This window comes from Aythya ferina (assembly GCF_964211825.1).
Source record: "Aythya ferina genome assembly, chromosome: 2".
NCBI lineage: Eukaryota > Metazoa > Chordata > Aves > Anseriformes > Anatidae > Aythya > Aythya ferina.
Window position 1 is genome coordinate 9,940,039 of NC_140297.1, and position 22,096 is coordinate 9,962,134.

Sequence of the window (22,096 nt, forward strand, 5' to 3'; positions counted from 1 at the left end):
AAACATGTTCCTCATGCCAGTTCCTTTAACAAATAAACACCCAGCTCCATTAAGGCTATCAAATATCAGCCTGTGAACTATCATCTCCTCCTAAAATGTGTGCAACTTTACTGTCTGAACAATGAAAATAATCTCTAGGGCCACATTTTCTTGCTGAGGCCCCCACAAGATCTTCCAGAATTACTGCTTGTGTCAGCTGGGATTGGAAATACTTCTTAGCAGGATAACTGCTAAAAGCATATTTTTGCATTTGTCTCAGCGCCTATTAACATGAACAAATGCAATCCAGTTGGCAATATGCTCACATAAAGTGCAAACTTTGTGATAAAGATGTTAGAAACAACATTTGAAAATGGCCCTTTGCCCTTCTTGTTCTGGCCTGAAAATAGCTACATGTCAGTCTTTAGAAGGCAGTATTTTTGGCCAGATAGCCAATAATTTTAATAGAATTAGCATGGGACAGAAATACCATCCAAAAATGGATTCATGTTTAATCTGGTAATCTGATCCCATATGGCACTTTAAAGAGTGGGAGGAATTAGTGTTTGCTGCTTAAAGAAATTACCCAGAAAATGACTGCTGAAGACAGACCCAATAGCATCTCATCAGCATTCAGTGTGAAGAAGACAAACAGCACTGGAACAAGAGAAGTTAAAAGGTGAGCCAGCAAAGAAAGCCAAAATTTGTTCCTGCATGACTGGGAAAGGGATAACAATTGGATGATAAAGGCAACCTCACAGAACACTGGATATGGCTAAGAAGGCATTAGAATATGTTGCACAGAAGGACAGAAGGCAGTTGGAAAGCCAAATCTATCGATACGTCAAGCTCCAGCCTTAAATACTCATTCACCTTCTCTGTTAAGAATGCATCTAAAAGCACAGTTTGTTTCCATATTTATTTCTAATCATTCTGATAAGGGAAATGGAGGTCTCAGACACCAGGCTCACAATGGTCCTCGTTCTCACAACTGTCCTAGTTCTGACCCTTGGCTGTGCTTCAGGTCATAGTCTCAGGGACTTTTTTCTAGGAGGCAAAACAGGGCAGCATGGTTCTCCCTCCCTGACCACATTCCTCAGTACTGCTGATCCATTTGTCTGTAGGGTCTTGTGGTGAACTAGATCGGAAACTCACCTCACCACTAAGTCTGTTCAAGAATTAAAAAAAAAAAAAGGACTGAGCATCTTTTTAATTCAGCTGAGGTCACCCAGTTCAGCTGCAGCCCTGCAAAAAGTGGCCACGGCACAACTGAGGTGCCACCCTTGGAAGGAACAGTTGGGGATGAATGGAATAAACAGATGGGGATGAAAAGGAGGAGAGTGGGAACAGCTCATGCTGCCTTTGATGCCAAGAGCAATGTCTGCAGAAATGCAGCCTCAAAACTCCCAGTGTGTGATGTCTCTGGAAGCATGTTAATATCTGTGAAAACATAGCAAATATGGCCTCTGTGCTAAAAATAATGATAATAATAACAATGACCAGAAGGGATAAAAATAGCTAAGAGATGAGATGTGATGAACATCCAAAGCACTTCAGATTCTGGGAAGGCATGTCAATGATTTCACGATGCTTTTTCCTATGTTCTTCTCCTTCTATCAAGATGTACAGATTCTCTGACCTGCCCCACGCTGGAAAGCCTCCTTTCATGACACTCAGCTCATCCCCAAAAATCCTGCAAGGCATTAAGAGCCTTCTCCTTCGCTGAAATTTTGGAAGCTGAAGGGCACCAAAATTGTGGCTGGTGAAGTTGCAGCTAAACCAAAGCAGGATTTTGTCTGCTTGCAGGTTGCAAATCTATTTAGTGATCCTGTAATGTGACATAGATGCATAGCACAGGTTAAAAAAACAAAGAAAAGCTATGTCTACCCTCTCACCTACCAGGAAAGGGAAGCATTTAGCAGAACAAAGCGCTTGTTGTAAAATGAAATAAGATGTGAGTGTTGCCATATGGAGATTACACAAACTATACCTCTAAAAAATTATTCTGTTGCTTACTTCTAGGGTAAGAGTATGGGATTTATCTGTAAAAGCAGCTCAGACTAGGGCAGTGCAGTGGCTAATGAAACCCTTGCCAGTATGTGTCCAAATCCTTTCCTTTGTGTCACCAGTTCAAGCACACCAATTTGTGACAGAGCTACGAAATGAAAAATCACAGCCCAGTGCACAGAGATAATATAGACAATAACTAAGCTTTTGCTGCGTGCTTATGCACACATGCAACACCCAGCATTCAGCTCGGCTGGCTCACCAAAGCCAACAGCCCTGAGATAAGAAGTTCAAATTAGAGGAAAAAATAAATAATTTAAAATCTGAATAAAATCTGTCAGGTTCAGTCAGCAAACATGACAAAACACAATACTTTTTTTACTCTTATCCTGTGGTTCTGATCAGCCACAGCCCTTGGGTCCTGCGCAAATATCCAATGTCAGGATTAGTGCTATGGTATTATGTACTTAATGGATATACACTTTCCTCTTAATTCTCCCTTTCCTGCCACCTGCCTCCTCTCCTTCCTTTTAAACTACTTAAAGATGTCCAAAAACTTTGAAAAATATACTTTAAGAAACAAAATTAACAGCATCTATAAGGTCATTTCATAGCTTTGCTGAGTAAAACATCCTTTTTTTAATTTATTTTATTAGTTTTTTGTTTGTTTGTTTGTTTGTTTGTTTTTTAGGTGACAACTAAAGCAGAGGCAGGACAATAGTCATTCCTCATCATAAATAAATAGATAAAATTATTGTGAGATTCCTTAAATTAAATGTACCTCAAGTGTCCATAGGAACATGCTTAGCGAAAAAAGCCCCCTAAATTGTGCTGATATCATAGTGAGCCCACACTAGCCTTTTGCATGTCCTCATTTACAAGCCTGCTTTCCACAGCCAGTGGCTCTGGACTGGGTGTTAGAACAGCCAGCACTGGCTCTCTCTTATGTTAGCATGGATCACCATTATTTGACACTTCTAAAACCTCTTTAATGAGTAAAACCCAAACCAAACCAAAACAACAACAACAAAAAAATTTATGTGAACATAGTAATGTCTACTCATTAACAGTGCATGGCATGTTAAGGGGGTAGAAAACACAATAAAGGTGTATAAACAGGTTTCCTCCTCATCCAGCCCTTCCTACAGTTTTCTAATCTGCGAGACACAGCACTGCAACCTGCTCTCAGGTTCCCTTTCGCTAAGGAGTGGCCACTTCTGCAACTCCATAAGCCCTCCGTCTCCTGCCACTACCAGACAATTACATGGGTCAGTATTTTATGCGATTAGAGGTTTGGCCTGGTAAGATTACAATTTGCCAGGCTAGCTGGAGCCAAGCTAGAGGGATTCCCCAATTAACAGCAATCCTGTTGTTATCAAGTGACCCTGCCCGGGCTGTGCTCCATTCCCCTTGTCCCACTTCTTTCCCTCCTCCAAAGGCCTTGTTTAACTCTTTGCAGAAAAATACCAAACAGGTCAACCAAGATGACATAAAAGCAATTTCCCTACACCCATCTTTTTTGTGCTCTGGTCAGCCAGGATTTCCTTATTTCACATAGGAGAAAATAGAGCAATGCATCTCTAAACCCACATTTTGTTTGCCCAGCATGCTAACAGGTTGTGTCACTATCAGCATGTCTGGCTCAATAACAGCGCAGTGGTTGCTGCCCATCAGCTTTTGTAAAAGAGAATTTATTGACAGGTCAGAGAGCAAAAATGGCAGATTCAGTATACCTACAGCAACTGTAACTCTAATCCTTTACTAAACCTATCCTAGAAGTGTCCTTCAGTTTCTACAGTGTGATTAAGATGAGGGTGTCAGTATACGGCTTATTTATTTATTTATTTATTTATTTATTTATTTATTTATTTATTTTAGTATCAGGATTTGTCTAAAATAAGGAAGATACCTTGTCTTTTTGACTGCTATGTTATTTTCTTTAAGGTTTTTGCTTTGCTCCCCTTTTTTACATTGATTAAGAAGTAACCAGGTCTTCTTTACGGGCATGTACTGCAGTGTGTCCTGCAGTGGGTACGATAGAAGAAGGACCCTTGCTTCAGCTCAATAACCTTATCCAATTATTGAGACTTCAGGACAGATGTTTGAGACAAGTTCAGAAGAATAACAATGATGAATTCAATACTTTTATCTAGGTTCAAAACAAGACGGGAGCCAAGTCACAGATTATTGGAGACTTTGGCAAGGCTATCAGGACACTGAGCCCACCCCTTCAAAGGAATTAGCCACTGCTTTAAATTTAGCATGAGTTCCCATGACTTTCACCAAGGAAAATAGAAATATCATCATTTTGCATCCCTGAAAGGAATCACATTAAAAAAAAAATAAGTCAAGCAATTAAACTATGTGATCTAGAAAGACCTAATTGTCCTTGTATCTCTGCAAGTACTTTTCTTTTACAAAAGTTCAGACTGTTACTTAACATGAAAAGCACATGCTGGAGGATGGGAAAGGAGATGGGTTAGACATGTGTCATGAAAAAAAGCTAGAATTAAAGGATGAGTCTCATCAATCTCAGCTTGTATTTGTGATGAAGACAGTGCAAAGTGAATATACACCTTAAATAAGAAAGGGAATGTCAAAAACATGACAGTTATAAATCCAAGGTCAACAGTTGCCTTGAAAGAGCTTTCTTAAGCAGTTGTGACGGATTCACAATTTGCAGAAAGTCTTACGTAAGACAGCTTGACACTTTATTGCCACAAGTTCCACAGCATGAAAATTTCAAGGCTTTCAGCTAACAGCAGATACATTTGAAGGAGATTATAGCCCCTCAACCTCATGTTTGGTACCTATGTTAGTTAGTTCATGAAAAAGTTCCCAAAACATACAGGAGTGCTAAAATTTGCTAAGCAATGGCACTCATTTCCTTACTTTGAGTACTTATAAAAACCTGTTTATTCTAAGCCAAAGCCCACAGAATTCTTGGCAAATCTTACCATTGAGTTTCAGATAAAACCCAGTGTCCTTTTCATCCTGAAGGACATGCACACATTCCACACGTTGATACACTCCTGAAGTTCTGCAGCTTTCAAAATTGATACAGAGCAAGCAACCGTTTCACAGTGTAGAGCAAACCCACACTACTTGGAAGAAAATGCGATTTTTTTTCCCTTAGATAGGTATTGTGTAGCCACTGACATATTTTAGCAGCATATGCTTTGCCTTGAATCTCTAGGTAGTCCCTCTGAGAATGTAACCTCATTTGACCTTGTGTTGTTTTTTGTTGTTGTTATTTTAAAACCGATCCCTGTAGCTTTACCCTGTTCTCTCATGGCTCTTTCTGTCTACCCCAAAGTCCCTAACCTCCAGGTGAGGTCTCTAGCCTTCAGGAAACTGCACAGCAGGTCAGGACAGGCTTCCCATGAAAGCCAGCACCTGCAGTTTGCTGGAGTGTGTCTGCCTTGTCTGCTTCAGTCCCTGCGGTCCTTCCAGTTTCATCTTCCCACCCCTGATCTGCCATCAGTATTCCTACGTTGTTAACACTGCAGCTGATTCGTTGCAGTAGTGGGCAACCTAGCTCTGTATTTTCCTCCTTCCATCAGTTTTCCATTGTTCAAATATATATTTTTTTCCTGTCTTCAGCGATGTCTATACCTTCACAATTCTACTGCAATTCACTCATACCAGCTCAGAGGACAGATGTTAGATACATGGGCAGACAGACAGACACACAGATGTAATTATAATTGGGATTCCTTCCCATTTCCTTCACGTCTAGGTCAAAATAAGAAATTATTTTTTTCCCCACAGTATATACTGGGAATTAAAACGTGAAAGCAGAAATAGAAACTGATAGTAATTCTACAGAATTACCAGAACAGAGAACTTACATTCGTACTGTCACTCATATTGGCACCAGTTACAGAACAGCATATCCAAGCACTGAAATGTGTCATGGTCTCATTTCCAACAATGGATGCTAAATATGCATCTAGTCTGAAAGATAATTTTCATGAGCAACCAACCTCCTGCTACCAATATTGACTTCAACTGAAGGAAACCCACTTTTGGTGTGTCTGTTTTCTTGCACACCTCCCAAGGGACCTGATCCTTTGCTGCCTTGCCTAGATATCTACACTTCTCCACAAAAGCCATTACATGCTGCAGTTCTTGTGGCAGCACTCACTCCTGCCTTCCTCTCCTGCTGAGCAGGTGAAAATGAGCACACAAGCTGCAAGGCTGCAGAGTACAAATCCTTACACCTGCTCTTTCATCACCAAATCTTTGCTATTGGAATCACAGCATTTAAAACCTAGGAGAGAAGAGAATATTTTTTAAAGAAAGCAAAATTATCTTTTTTTTTTTTTTTTTTTTCCTGCTCAAGTTGCACAAATGCAACCCTATTTGTTGCCCAAAGGCCCTATTTGTTTTAACCTGTGCTGAAATTTTGAAAATGATAGTTACAACTTAGAAAGTAAACAGTATTATTATCTTTAATAAATTTGAAAAACGCTTGTTTTCTTAAAAAACACATCTTAGAGGTATTTTTTTTTTGGGGGGGGGGGGGGGGGGGAGAATGGGGCTTGAGGAAGAGTATCCCTTCCTAGTTTGGCATCTCTCACAGCTTCTTTGCTTCTCCTTGAACCTCATACGTGAGCTCAGTGCTGCTGTTGGTAATAGCAATCACAGGCAGCAGGGGGGGCTCACACACAGGGTTACTTCGGCCATGTATATTTTCATGTTCATTTTCACACTTTGCTGCTGGTAATGGCAGAACAGAGACTTTCCATCTCAGTCCTAAACTCTGCAACCTAATTTTTCTGATAATTTTCCTTGGAATTTCTGTACATGAACACTTTTGATGATAATTTATATCTATTTCTTGCATCAAGACATTCATCAGTAAATCTCAAAGCACTTTAGAAAGGAGATCAATGTCATTACCATCATTTTGAAATTAGCTTAGCAAGAGATTATTATTTCTGCCATGATGTGATTGCTAATATAAAAGCAGTACAAATGCAATGGCATTTGCCTTTGTGCCATAAGATTAAGGCTGCTATCTAAAGATTTCTTGAACCAAATCAGAATAAAACAGCCTTAGCCTTTTCTGCTATCCTAAAATAAATAAATAAATAAAAATTGAAGGAAAGAAGACAGGAGGAGATATTACTATTTTTGACTAATTAAAAAAAAAAAAAAACAAACAACAAAAAAAAACAACGCATAGTATTACTATATATTTTACTTAATTGCAAATATATAATTCCAGAGACTGAAAACACTTGCTCGCCAAGTCCTCCACAGAAAGGGCTTCACTGACACCTATTGTGAATGGTGGCCTGACCTAGGGTAATGCTGGGCTTGCTCTCTCACCACAGGGAACAGCCTCCTTCAGAGAATTTCATGCTAAAATGCCATATTGAAAATTGTTGTGTACCATTAGCCATTGTTCTGGGCTGCATCCCTGACAGGGCTTAGACGTTGCCCTTACAATGCAATGCAGCGCTCCTGCAAGCCGTGATAACTCCCTGCAAGTGAGGGAAGATGGAAGGAAGACATTACAAATAAGAAACAGCCACCAATGTCTTCCTGAGGAGTATGATCTCTTACTAACACCTTTAGCACAACACATTCCTAAATTGTACTTTTGTATATTTTTGCAGTAAGAACATGAGGAAACAAACAAACAAACGAAAAGCATTAATTACATGGGAATTGTACCAGTAATTGTTAACCACAAATAGTCATTTTTGTACTGCCAGAAGAAAATAAAAAAGCAGACAAGCATGTGTTTTGAAACAAACAGAATATGAAGAGATTCTTATTTTAAATCGAAGTGAAAAATGCAGGTTTTAAGAACTCAGCTGTTTCTACTATTCAAGACGAAAAGCACAAAAAGCAAGAGAAAGTTCTGTAACCTTTTCAATATTCTTCATTAGACACGACCAGTCCCAGCCCCTAGAGTGAACTGCATCATCAAATCAATTGCACCAAAGCCTCCTCTGACTTATGAAAGGCCTCACCACGGAGTTTTCATATACCAGTTATTTAAGTACTGAAAAGTCTTACCTATAGATCCTCAAGTAATTACATACTGAGAGAGCTCACGCAGAGCAGATTTCCAGCAAAGGGAGGCCACTGTAGGAACAAAAGCCTTTTACAGCTGAAATCAGGCATGTATTACAGGTTTGTGTTTTTATAGAACTGCATTAAGATCTGAGCCCTGAGACTAGCTCAAAATGAGCACAATGGGACTTTCTCCAGCCATAAATTCGAGGAGTTATAAAGGCATTTCCAGGACGACCACCATGATGAAAGCCAGGTTCAGGGTTTTCCCTTTTCAACTGTCCGATCAAATAATCTTTTTGATGACCACTGGTAGCACACATACATAGACATGTATGTGGTAATTCTTACAAATAATATCACCTTTCCACACTTTTTCATGTTTGGAAAAAAATAAAGAAAAAATTGAATGATCTCATCATTGTTATCCTCTCATCCCCAGCTAGCACAGACAAGAAGAGAACATCCAAGTTACTGTTTGCAGGAACAGCATCTGCTGCACTCCTGCTTCTGGCATCTGTGTGCGTGGCTCCCAGTCTCCACAGTGGTGGAGCATTTCCTCTGAAAACTGTCTTTTAAACAGAGCAGAAACAGTTTTTTAAAATGCTTTTCAAGGGAGAAATATCAATTTGGTGTCTCAGTTCTTTCTCGCTAAGTAAGGATTCCCCCCTCTGCAAAAGAAAAAAGCAGCAAAAGAAACTTCAACATCCTCTTCTTTACCAGGGGAGACTATTTGTCACCATTTTCTTCCCTGTCCAAAGTCTTTTTGAGACAGGACTTTGCAGAACCTTAGCTATGAAGTCAAACCAACTTAACCCCTCTGCTTAAATTCAGTCACTTCAGTTGGTAGGTTGTAAATTCATTGATGTTTTGGGAAGATCTCTGCATATTGTGGCTCCCCCAGAAATATCCAGCTTTCCCCAACAGCCAAATTGATCTATGATGCCTCAGAGTTAGTTGCCTCTGCTCATTACTGACAAATAGTTACACATAACCAAATTATATAGAAATATATTTTATAAGTCCCTACCAATGTGTAGCTACAATTTAAGTACAGAAGACTAAGCCATTGTGACTCTGATGCAACTCATGTGAGCAAGGTTTTTAAGATATTAAAAAGTCATTGGTTTAGTTTTTACCTGAAATGTTTATATATAAATATATATGTGGTTATAATTTTATTTGGTCATTTTTTGGTTATAATTTTTTTGGTTATAATTTTTTTGGTCATTTGGTTATAATTTTATTGATATCCCAGAAGCTTTTGATGGGTGTCTATAGATTTTTTTCCAAGTAATCGAATATCACAGACTGCATTTTGATGGTATTTAAAACAGCTGTTTGACAAAGTCACTCACCTGCTGCATCCCAATTGTTACCAAATAAAATCCACACCTGGGCCATGTTAGTTAGCTAAAAACAACCCAACATCTTCCTACATAACAGAGGGATTAGGAGAAACAGGAGGTCCCAACACAAGTGAGCTAAAAGGTCTCAAAGTACTTGCAGGTGGATGAAAAAGGCATCCTTGAAGTATGGCCTGACCTAAGGCCAAGAAGAAATAGCCTGAAACCAATTCAAGTGTAGTTAGCAGAATACCTTTTATTTAAAATACTTTGGGAATCTGATAATTAGTTTTAATTATAATTAGTTTGTTCAGTCATGAGTTGGAGAAGGCCAGAATAAGTATACTGTCCTGACTACAAACCCTTCCTACAAACTGAAAGGGGCAGGTATTTTGAAATGGTAAAGTACATGAATTTGTTCTGTACTTGTGCTTACACATACCACTGTCTTCACCTTAGCGTCTTTCATATAAGGCCTATATAAGGCCTTTCTAATGAAGGCCTTATATAGGTCTTATGTCTACTTTATGTAGACTTAGAAGAGGATTTTCAAAGGATTGAAGCCCTAACTCCATTTAGCATCTTTTCCTTAAACCCTAATCCTAATTGCTCAATGGGATCTTTCACTGACTGCTGTATCTTTACTATTTTTAAAATGCAAAGGCAGCAGAGCTGAGGTTTGGGTCTATCTATAAGAACCTGGAAAAAAAATACAGCATCTGGTCACAGAGATTTTGCTCTCAGAAGTGACTGATGTTTCTGATTTGTCATTGATTGAAGTGCAATTTATCTTCCTAAGGGAAATAAAAATGACTGTGTTTTTCAACAGGTGTGACTAACCATTTTCCTCGAACAAACTTTTACAGGCGAAATTATCATCAGATTTGGCAATGGATGCACTGGTTTTCCTACAACTGCTATTATAGCAGCACTAATGACTTCCACTTGTGCTGGATCACACTGAACAACCGTACCATGAGGCTCCCTGTATCCCGAGGGATGCTCTAGCTCCTCGGCAGCACATACATAACCTGATGTCAGACAGCACCGTCTCCAACGGCAGCAGCATCCATCAGCTGCCATGAGCCAGGAAAGAAAGCAGCTGTTTCCAAATCTTTTTGAAATGATGTGTAATACACTCAGCTGAACCTCCCTTGCTCTCCCCTGGGATGTATTCTAAATATTATGAATTTGTATTATTAATACTGTATGAGTGTTAGAATATTTATTGTAAGTGTGGGGCCTTAACATTTGTACAACTCAAGTGTGCCTAGGGATTCTCTCACTAAGTGCTGATATGCAACTGCTCCCAGATCAGTGTAAATATCACAGAACAAGACTGCAGAAGACTTTAAGGCAGAAAGTAAAAAATGTCATATTATCCAGCAGAGCTGATGCTGGAAAGTATGCAGATGCGTGACAGGCAGCCAAGAGTGAATTTTGACAGTGCGTTAGGCAGCCAGTCTGGCAAAAGTGCAATGAGATTGTTAATGAACGAGAGATCAATAGTCTTTTAATTTCTCCACCTGAAGTGCTGCAAAATGCTCTCTGTAACACAAGGTTTTCCACAAAAGGATGTCAACCGCTTGCTAATCAAAACTACTTTCTGCAGCAGTGGTGTGCCTCACAAATCGCCCTCTAAGAAACTGTTCCTGATTTAGTTGTGAATCAAATTGCACTTGCAGTCCAGTGTGGGTATGCTGTAACAGGAGAAAGCAACAAGGGAGGACACCTACTGATATATTAGTTTCTATTTTATTAGCAGAAACCGTGTTAAAGCCAATTAAATTTCATTGAACGGAAAACAGTTGTGCTCTTATGGAGATTCCTGTGAAGGTTTCAAGATAAAATTGAGTGTCACCAACAGAAGCTGTTAATTATAATTGTTCTTAATAAAGAGGGAGCAAAAATGAAGCCAGAATTTGAAACTATTGCTGCTGATTTAGCAGATCTTTTAATAAGGATTCATGTATGAAATCTGTTCTCAAAACTCAAGCTAATATTCCAGCAACACCAAAACTGCTCATCACAAGCAAGCTAATTTTTTGATTTTCAGTCTGCAAGAATGCATTAAATTTTTATTTATTTGATTTTAACATTTCTGTCATAACTTTCTGTTTCATAAGATACTCATTAAGGGGCTTGAAATGCCTGTTAAAATGTATTTTTCCTATTTGGATGCAAAGAACATTCTGCTGGATATTAATTCTCAGAATTAATTCTCAAACAGGAATGCTTTCTAGTGCCCACATTGTTAAGTGTTCAAGAAACTGAGCTAACAAAGTTTAACTTAAATTGCTAAACACATAACGTTTTAGCTTTTAAAGCAGTAAGCTGTAATTTCTATTTTTAATTATATATATATATAAACACAAAACACCTTATTCTGTTTTAAGAAATTCCTCTGACAAAACATAAATTATTTGCATTTCCATTTTTTTCAGATGCTTTTTTTTTTTTTTTTTTTTTTTTTTTTTTAACTTAAGACAATGTGATCAGGTGTTACTTCAGCAAAGGGCATTTTGTACAGCCATCCCCATAAAGTGGCAACTGTTTCACTGCTGAATTAAAAAAATCCACACAAGGCCAAGTCAGACTATTCCTGCTATATAATCACCAGGTTGCTTGCAGACTCAACAGCTGCAAAATTCTTCTTCTGACCTGAGCAAGCCCTGGCTTTTCAGATTTTGGCAGCTGCCACCCACCTTCTCATATGTACCACATCATCACATCAAACAAATGTTCCTTTAGTCTCATGACTTGGTCCAAAAAATTCTATCATTTTAAAAATTCTGCAGGAATTTGCATCCATCACCATCACAGGCTTCCTCACCACTGGTATTAATTTTCCCAGTTTGTTCTGATCGTTTTGGACCACCACACATCTTTTTTCCATCTGACATAACGTCTTATGATCTTCCACTAGAGTCTATCAGCCCAGACTGAACAGCTACATTTGTGTTCTCCTTGGACTTCTGCCACTTGGACCTACCCCTCACTACTGTGACTTGGCTCCCATCTCTTCCCTTTTCAAAGAACTTTTGTTTCTTTCCTACATACATACAAATAGACATACAAGCATACATATATTGTATAGAAAAAACAGAATATATAGAAAATTCTATTTTTCTTTTTTGTTATTAGTTTATTTATTCTTGTAACAAACTGTGTAAATTCTTCCTGTAAATCAGAAATCAGCTTTATGAAGTTTATAGGAACATGAAAGGTTAAGACTATCTACAAAATTCTACCTGATCTTTTTTGTTTGTTTGTTTGTTTGTTTGTTTGCTTGTTTTCCTGTGGGGGAAAAAAAGAGACATTAATTCCATTAAAAACATTCAGGATAACATTCTGACTCCCTGTTGAAGCCTCATGATGTGAATAGTGTTGTGTGGAATAGTGTTTACTTCCCCTTTTCTGCTCTGTCATAACCTTATTTCCCCTACACAAAGTGTTCACACTGTAGTAAGATGTATGCTATGTAGTAGTATGGGCTTTCCAGCTGCCACCTTCTGGGAGAATAACATTTGCTTTAAAATCTGCTTTAAATCTGCTTTAAAAATGGGTCATTTTTATTCATGCATTTGGCACTTTAAAGCCATGATATATAATTTAATACAAAAATACAAAATCAATAATGATTTAGTTCTAACTATAAAGCAAGTCTCGAGCATAGATCAATTTTCATAACATGCTAGTAATCATTTAAACACCAACTGATGCCTGATTAAAAACAAAACAAAACAAAACCTCCAAGAAACATTTTGACGGTTCTGAATTTAGGAAACATGACTTCTGAGAGAGGATTCTGCATTCAGTAAAAGAGCCTTCACTCTGTAGCCCCTTTCTCGCTCCATTATTCTTCAGTTAGGATCACCATCCAAGAAGCACTGGATTAGGACTTCACAAAGAACAGTGATATTCTAGCATGTCATGCAAGATTAACAATTTTCAGTCTCAGAAGCTTTCATAGAGCTGTGGTTCTGATGTTAAGTAATCTCAAAAATGCAGGATTAGGTATGCTGTATAAACCTTGCCAATTAGGATAGCTAATGTTATGGAAATGACAATAAGGGTCAGCCTTTCTAAGAGCTGCCAAGACTCCATAAACGTGGACCTTGCACTGCTGAGTATGAATCAATAAAATGGAGATGTTTGGGCTATTTTCAGGGCAAACACGAACAGTCATCATGGGATTCTCATTCTGTTCTTGTAAAATAAATAAAAACAGTACTAAACATATATGCATTTAATCACACTTTAGAATGCCTAGTGTACACTTGTTCGATTCATAGTAAGCTCCAATATGGAACACCCGTATCTCCAAGACAAGGCATCAACCTCAAACCAGCTGTAACTTCTGTTCCTAAACAAGATTCCAGGACTTTTGAGCCCTGAGACATCCCTGTGTCTTTCTAGGCATGGAACCTGCTGCCTAAAACCACAGGGACAATAACACAGTACGTGAATGAGGTTGCCTGAAACTAGCTTGGTGTAGGCACCTTCTAGTGGCCCCTGAGTCTTGCATGCAAAACCCCAAAGTCCAGAAGGCATTTTGAAGCTTGATGTACTCCTTTTTGCCTGGGAAAAGGGAAATCATCTTCCTTTTCTGGAGAAATCAAAGCCAAGAGGAAGTCCTCCAGCTTCCAATTCAACTAACTCTTTTCAGTAAAGCAAACAACATGTATAGCCTGCAACTTGCTAATTATGCCTTCACCACAGTAAGACTAATTTCAGATTCTTTCTTTCGCATAGCATTTTGTTTTGAGCTAACAGAAATACTTAAATGAAAATTTGTTATTCAGTTTTAGTCGACCTTGGATAGGTAACAGCTAGCTAAAGTCAATGGATAAATCAGACATTATGGTATATATCAGATGTTACAATAAAGAGTCTTCCTCTTCAGATCAAGTTTACGAGGAAAGTTAAGCCTTTGCAAAAGTGAAGTCTTCACTAGAAACCAGAATTCCCCCATGAAGGAACATAGGCTCATAAAATGGAGCAGCCTGCACTCACCTTCTCCCACTGTTTCTAGAAGCCTTATATGTGTTTTCTCATACTTTAATTAAAAAATTGGCAAAGCTCCCAATACCCTCAAATCCATGATATTCATCTTTCCCTAGTAAACTGCATCTCGATTTACTTTGGGGACTGTAACATGATCAACTCTAGTAGTCATTTCTCTATTGAGTTTTTTAGTTTGATCTTATTTAAGATTAAAAAATGGAACACCTTTTTAAACTGAGAATTTCAATAGAGAAATGTCACTTTTGCAGAGATATCTAGTGACAGAGATGTTTCTTTACATAGTATTTATAGAGCAAAAGCAAGTATCTCAGAAATACATGACTGTCCTAAAGCAGCAGCTCAGCAAATTATTGTTAGTGCTGACAATTTCCAAGTTCCTCATATTAACACATGAAATTGTGTGGGATTGTGTGAAAGCATTTTTAGGATCGGTTCTGCTCATCTGCATAATAAAACTTACTTTTATGTATTTCCTGTCATCTAAAAGATCTCACAGTCCTTCACAAACCTGAATATAAAAAATAGACTGACAAACATTAATTCCTCCCAGAAAGTCAGCTTCTGTTTAACAATGCCAAATATGAAATCATCTTGTTTTCTCATACCTACTTCTACAAGAGGTAATGAGACATTAATGAACAGAAAAAGATGAGCTCGCTAGAGTACAAGGCAAGCATCTATGAAATTCTGTTGAAAAATAAGAAATAAAGACATCAATACCAGCAAAAAGAAAATAATCCAATCATAGATGTTTTACCTGTTTGGACCTGAGAGAATTTATGTCCCCTTGCAAGAGTCACATTCTTCTGATCTAGATGGAAAATAGAAGAAACTTCACACTGCTGTGGGATGAATATGGAGGCTGTGTCCTCCCACTGAGTCTGGCATATGCTTACACTTGCCTGTAATGAGCAGCACTTGGAAGAAGAGTGGCAGCCCTGCAGACCTTTCTGAAATGAGGATGGCTTTCACCCTGACAGTGTGAAAGAAAGCAAGGCCCGTCAAAGTCTGGGTGTATGGAGGGATATGGCTCATTTTTTCTCTTTCAGAGATCAAAATGAGGGCTATGATCAAATTGAGGGCTATGAAGATGGTGAAGGGCCTGGAGGGGAAGATGTATGAGGAGCGTCTGAGGTTACTTGGCCTGTTCAGCCTGGAAAAGAGGAGGCTGAGGGGAGACTTCATCACAGCCTACAGCTTCCTCATGAGCGGGGGTGGAGGGGCAGGTGCCGATCTATTCTCTTTAGTCACCAGTGTTAGGACCCGCAGAAGTAGTGTCAACCTGAGGCAGGGGAGGTTCAGGTTGGATATCAGGAAGAGGTTCTTCACTGAGAGGATTGTTGCACACTGGAACATGCTCCCCAGGGACATAGTCACTGCACCAAGCCTGTTGGAGTTTAAGAAGTGTTTGGACTCTTAGTCATGTGGTCTGAATTTTTGGGTAGACCTATGTGGTGCCAGGAGTTGGACTCGATGATCCTTGTGGGTCCCTTCCAATTCGGGATATTCTGTGATTCTATGAAAATGGGGATTGACCTCTCCTGGGGTCCTGGATGTAGATTTGGGTCTGAAACCTTGCAGTTGGTAGGCTGCAGGATCACAGACCCAGTGTTTCAGTCTGCATTTTGTGTATGCCATCCTTTTGGAATTATTTCTGAACTACATCATTCTTTTCTCTAAATTTAAACAGATTTTCAGTCTTTCTTATGAGTGCTTTTTTATTTTAATTTTTTGACTACAAGCATCAGTTTCACAGAGGGTGAGTATTCTCTACAGCAAGCTAGATAATTAGTGGATTATTGGTAACACTTTTGTATTGCAACCTTTTCTATTCTGAAATAGTTATTTAGAAATGTATATTTTCATTCTTTATCAGTTTTACCATTGTTATCTACCTTCAAGAATATTAAAATCTGAGGTTTTCAGTGTTTCTTGCACTTTTGTGAAATTGAAATTTTGGAAAAGTGGGAAAAAAAAGACTCACAAAACTATGCTTTAAGTGTATTAAATCCACACACATCACACTGATGGTATATGATTAGATGCCATAATTATTTTCAGAATGCCTACTTTTCACCTTAAGAGTGCCACACAGTATTTAAAGATTTAAATGCAGAGCCAATATCATTGTATAATTTCACTTCCTGAGCATCAATATGATTTTTTTTTTTCACTTCTAAATAATAAAAATTAATTCAAGACTAATCTGCTTATAAATAAGTGTAAATAACTGGAAGCACTAAAAGGTGAGCTACTGCTACAGACAGTGGAAATGCTTTCATCCCCAACACTGGAAGCCTGACCCAGACCCCTGATGTGATTCCTTGTGTAAGCAAAGCAAAACTGAGGAAGGAGTCAGTGACTGGAACCAAGCTCTGTGTCAGAAGCCTTTGTGGGCAATATATTCCAGTTCCTTGTTCTCTTTTTCGGTGTTCAAGCCATACCTCTCTTTTCCCATTCCTTTTATCCCCCTCCTGAATTGTATTTCAGGATCAGAAATATTTTATTTGGTCTATTCAAAAATGAGTTGTCTATTTCTCTCCCACAGCTACAAAATCCACAGCTGACCTTCACACTGCATTTCAGGATGGCATTGCTTCATTTTTCATGCATAATCTGATTTCATTATACAGGTCAGAATTACTCATAATGAAAAGTAGAACTAATAACAAGGGGCACCATTGATGCTTCTTGTCTCCTCATTAAAGGACTTCAGTTTATTATAAATGGAACCACAACAGAATATACATGCATAGGAATCACCACAGATTTAAGCATTTTGTTCTTTTTCCCCACCTTTCTCTCACTTAAATAAAAAATTCTTATTTTCTGAGTACAGAATAATCGTCTTGGTTTACTTCGTTTTATTTAGATTGGAAAGATTGTCATTAATCCGGTTTGGTAAGATGTTCCGCTCACAATACAACAGCAGCAGCACAGTTTTTAATGCACAACTCTGCATGAAAACAGAACACAAATCCCCAGCTCTCCACCCACTGTGCAGTGGAATCTGTGGGTGACAAAGTGCAGTCAGAAAAGCACATTTGCAGTCTGTAACAAAACAAATGCTATGACGGAGAAGAGAGGAAAAAAGGAAGGAATTTTTAGAAAGGGCCCAAACCATCATTTACTCTAGCAGGAATATGTGACTGACTTGCTACTTTATAGCTTTATTGATTAATAAGATTTGAGGATACAGCATTGCTAGATTTTTTTTTTTTTTTAAATAACTTCAAAAGATGGTTCGCAGCTATTCAAAGTTGCTCACATTTACTTTGGGATTGAAATGAAGCCTTTGAGCATCAGGAATCCATTCCAGAGGGAATGAATGATGTATTTTGATTTTTTGACTTGCTATTGTACTTTTAACAGATCTTTTTGCAACAATTCAAATTTTTTTTTATTTAGTTTTAAATTGGAATGACTTGCTTATCTGTGGTTGAACACACCAAAGCAGAGGAGCCACTGTTCCTATATGCTACTGTGGGAAATGGGATGCTTACTGTTTGGTAAACACAAAACAAAGCTCTAGGTCTGCAACTGACTCCAAGTCTGCAGCCAGCATACATTGCAAAGTCAATTGCATGATCTAAGCTTCCATGTTATCTAAAATATACGGTTTTTATTACCCTGAAAATAGGAGGTAATTGTAAATTACTCTAAATTATAAATTATTTTCACATGAAGACCCTGGCCATTATTGGATCCAGTCAATGTATGTCTGTGTCTGACCTCAACCTCTGACAATTAGGTCTTGAAGAAAACAAATGAATAGGTCTGGAAGAAAATAGTGCAGTTTAATTCTATACTAGTTGTAGCAATGAGTATTTTCCCTAATGCATTTAAAAAAAAACAAACTAATTCTGATGTGACTGCCACTGCCCATGCCAGACTAGAGAGTCACACTGATATAAAGCTGAAGCAAGAGAAAGCAAGGACCAAAAGAATTTATATTTCTTCCAGCTATTTTCAGTTTTACTTATTAGTTCTTTTATATCACATACAAGAAAGGGTTCTCTTTTTCTTCCCCACAACACTTTCATTAAAACAGAAATAATAAATAAATAAACCAGTAATTCAAAGCTCAGAAAAAAATAAAGGATACCAGATTTCAAGAGTGAAAGATTCCACCCCCCCTCCCCCCTTTCCTTCTTAAAATGTCCTGGTTAAGAGTTCAAAGTATTTTTTTTTTTCCTTACAAGCTAGGCTGGAATAAAATACCATGCCCAAGATTTGAAGAAGCACAATTTTTAAACCACATGTGGAATTCAGTTTGTCAACAGTAGGGGAAACTGGATATGTAAGAAAAATATCCATTTCTTCAGTGTCCCTGGCATTTTTGCAATTTTTAAAGAGTTTTTAAGATATTAGGGAAGTGAACCACAATAACCAAGTTACATTTCCCATCCATTTGATTTAAAGCCACCTGTTTCTACCAAGGACACAGTCACCAAGCAGCTCACCTCTGGCCATCAGCAGGCCAGTGGCAGAGCTGGGGAGGGAACCTAAATCCCTGTGCCCCAACAGAGCATTCATTGTATTCATTAAGCATCACAGCTCTCTGATTTGTAAGCCCCATTTTAATGCCTCTAGTTTTGCATAAGAAATGGAGGCAACCAGCATATCCAGAAAGTTTGAAGATTCTCAGTATTGAAATTAAAATGGAAGCTTTGAAGAAAGACAAGGAAATAACAAAAAAGTGTCAAAGGATGGTGGCTGATGTGCAGATTTTTCTTTGTATTAAACTGAGTTGACAGAAAACCATCAACGATGGCTGTGTCTCTATTCTCTGTCATATCACTTGAAAAAAATGATCTTTTTTTAAAGAAGCTGTTATTTTCTCTGCGGAGCTTAAAACTTCTGCTTTGTAGCACCTTATTAAAGGTCTACACTAATTTTTAGACAATCATATTTACAAGTGCCACAGGAAAGGGGCTTCTAGAGGTAGGAGTCTCTAAAGCAGTAAATCTCTAGCAGCAAGGCTGTTCATTGTGCTATGGACGTTACAAGAGCCATTATTTGTAAAAGCCTCCTGTGGCCAACATTAAAAGTTCAGTTATTGGTCAGTGTTGAGTCCTCAGGGAAACATCATGAACAGCAGAGTTAGAGTTTTTTAAAAGCCTGGGATGCCTTAATTGTGAAGTTTGTATTTGTCTCTGTGTCTAACTGCAAAAACAAAGCCCAGTGCAGGCTGTACTGATTCCCACTAGCTGTAGAATGAGCAATCTGCACATTTGCTCTGATTCTGCAACTCCTGTGTCACTTCATAAAGATCCCTGCCATTTCTCAAGAGATACAAGGCTATCCTACAAGAAACTGACACTGCCCTAATTCAGATTTTTTTCTCCTCTAGAATTCATCAGAGCTTTATGTGGTCTTATACAGATACATCCTTTATGTAACCAGATACATTCAAGACTAGCTACTGATTTCACCCCACATTGCCATTTCCATAAACAGCTGTCCTGCAACATATTCATGCCCACAGAGATGCAACCTGATGTATTAAAAAGCTCAGATCCAAATTATGTCTTCATTTTTCCCTTGAAGCAGTTGTTTCCTATCAAATCAAACAAAAGCTTTTGTTTCAACTGTGTTGAGTGGTGCCTGAAAAGATGGTTTTAAAAACTGTCTTGGAAAACAAACAAACACAAATCCATAAATAATCTTGCACGTCCTCTTGCTCTTTCTGAATAATGTCATAACCTGCCTCATTTGTGAGGTTCATATTACTACTTTGGAAATTTTGGCTGTTGTCCTATTAGATGCCTGTTAATATATTAAGTAAATTGCTGTTGTGCGTGAAAGCAACCAAATTTGACTATTGGAGTGCTAAAACAACTAGCAGTTTCTGTTTATTTCATAGCTGATTAGAAATCTGCCTTTTGAACTGAAGCAGTATTTACAGGGTATTCATGTAGCAGACAGACAGTGTAATCTTCTTTCTCTGCAGCTGACAGCACACAGAGATGTTCAATGTAAAACTCAATGATGTACAAAGAATTTGACTGCTATGAGATAACTGGTCCTTTTCTTAACCCTCTCCTGATGGATTGTGGGAGGCAGACAAAATAAGGATCTGCTACCAAGCTGATAAGTCATTTCTGTTCTCTAAAATAGGAAAGCAGGGCCATATTAAAGGTGAAACCATTTATAAATATAGCCTTGTGGAGAAGGAGATGGACAAAAGGTTATATATGATGTTTGAGTACCTATTAAAAGGAGCAGGAACACAAAAACTGAGCAGATCAAGATTTGTGTTTGCATATGCCTATTAATTTTTGAGACAATCTTTTAAAGTATGCTAGCCAATATATTCAAGCTTGAGTAACAGAAATTGGACTAAGTTCACAGCTAAGCACTTAGTAAGTCACTTGATTTTCAGAGGATATTTGAAACTCAAATACAAATTGTAATTGCCTACCTTTGGGCATCAAATAATGAAACAGCTGAGAAAATTACTAATCTTAGCAGCCATGAGTTCAAGGAAGCTCAAAGACTTAGATTCATACACAGGCAAGATTTCTTTTTTGCATGTTTCTCTACAATGTCTTCCATGTTCCAAACTTTTACAGATAGAATCAATACATAATATGCTAAAGCGACAGCCAGAGTGGACATTTAGTGAGTCTGATGGAAACGTTCACATTTGCTTCCGGGGCTACTGCTCTGGTCTGCATCCCTTTCTTTGCAGAGCTTCTTATTGTAAAGTCAGTTCTCTCCTTTAGGATTAAAAATTTGTGTAAAAAAGATGTGCTCATCTCTCTAGGATTTAAGAGCAATAATGAGATGCTCTCTTCCCAGAAAACTTTTTCTATGTCTGTATATATACACACACACTCATAAATGCATGTGTGTGTGTATGGGATAGATCCAATATATATTATATTACCTTGAAGTAGTCCTTCCTTCAAATATATAATGATATAATCATCTGGAAAAAAAAAAAAAAAAAAGCCCTTGCAATGTACTTTTTTCAACATAACATTCTATCATAAGCCAATGATAGAACAGGAACTTGATGGCAGGTGCTCTGATCAGAGCCCTACCTCTAGGAATTTTTGAAAATGTTTCCTCTTTACACTCTTGTAGAGGGATGGAGATATCTAAAGCGTACTAGTACATAATCACAAGAACTAGGGCAGGAATTGTTCCTAAGTAAAATGTAATTAAACTCTTTAATAATAAAATATTTTATAAGAATACTTCTTCAATAATTATTTTGGTACATATTGGGTTTCTCTATTTCTTTTATCATTAGTTAAAAAGCTAATCTATCATATTTTTTACTTAATCTGTTATAAATTATCTTGGTTTCCTGGTTCCTTGACTGTTCTGCCTAGCATGGCAGGACTGAGATAGAGTTCTATAAAAACATATTTTCAAATCTACATCTTATTAAAAAGGCACAGCAACGTTCTATGGCTTGGATTTTGTAGAAGCCTGTTCTGACAAAACCTATATATTTTAGATCTAACACTTTTTCTTACATGCATTGATTAAAAAGGACACACATACTCAAACACATTTTCTTCTCCACAGGAGCCATGTTTTGTTTCAGTTTCAAACTTCACTGGCAGCATCAGACAACAAACCTTTGCCTCAGAAATTTCAGGCTGCACAGGCAGTTTCTGAAGGACATGCAAGAGTTTTATTTGCATGTTTTCTGTCTCTGTCTTTACTCCAACTGAGCTAACCATTGTGAA

At 37.9% G+C, this 22,096-nt stretch overlaps 1 protein-coding gene and 1 long non-coding RNA gene across 4 annotated transcripts in view; one reads left to right on the plus strand and one right to left on the minus strand.

Moving 5' to 3' along the window:
* PTPRN2 (protein tyrosine phosphatase receptor type N2) overlaps positions 1 to 22,096 on the minus strand; it is a 649,793-nt gene that overhangs the window by 163,946 nt on the left and 463,751 nt on the right. The gene's annotated exons all lie outside the window — the stretch shown is intronic.
* On the plus strand, positions 9,532 to 11,284 carry LOC311431690. The gene is made up of 2 exons (XR_014689579.1): positions 9,532 to 9,762; positions 10,229 to 11,284. It is a non-coding gene; the product is annotated as an uncharacterized lncRNA (long non-coding RNA).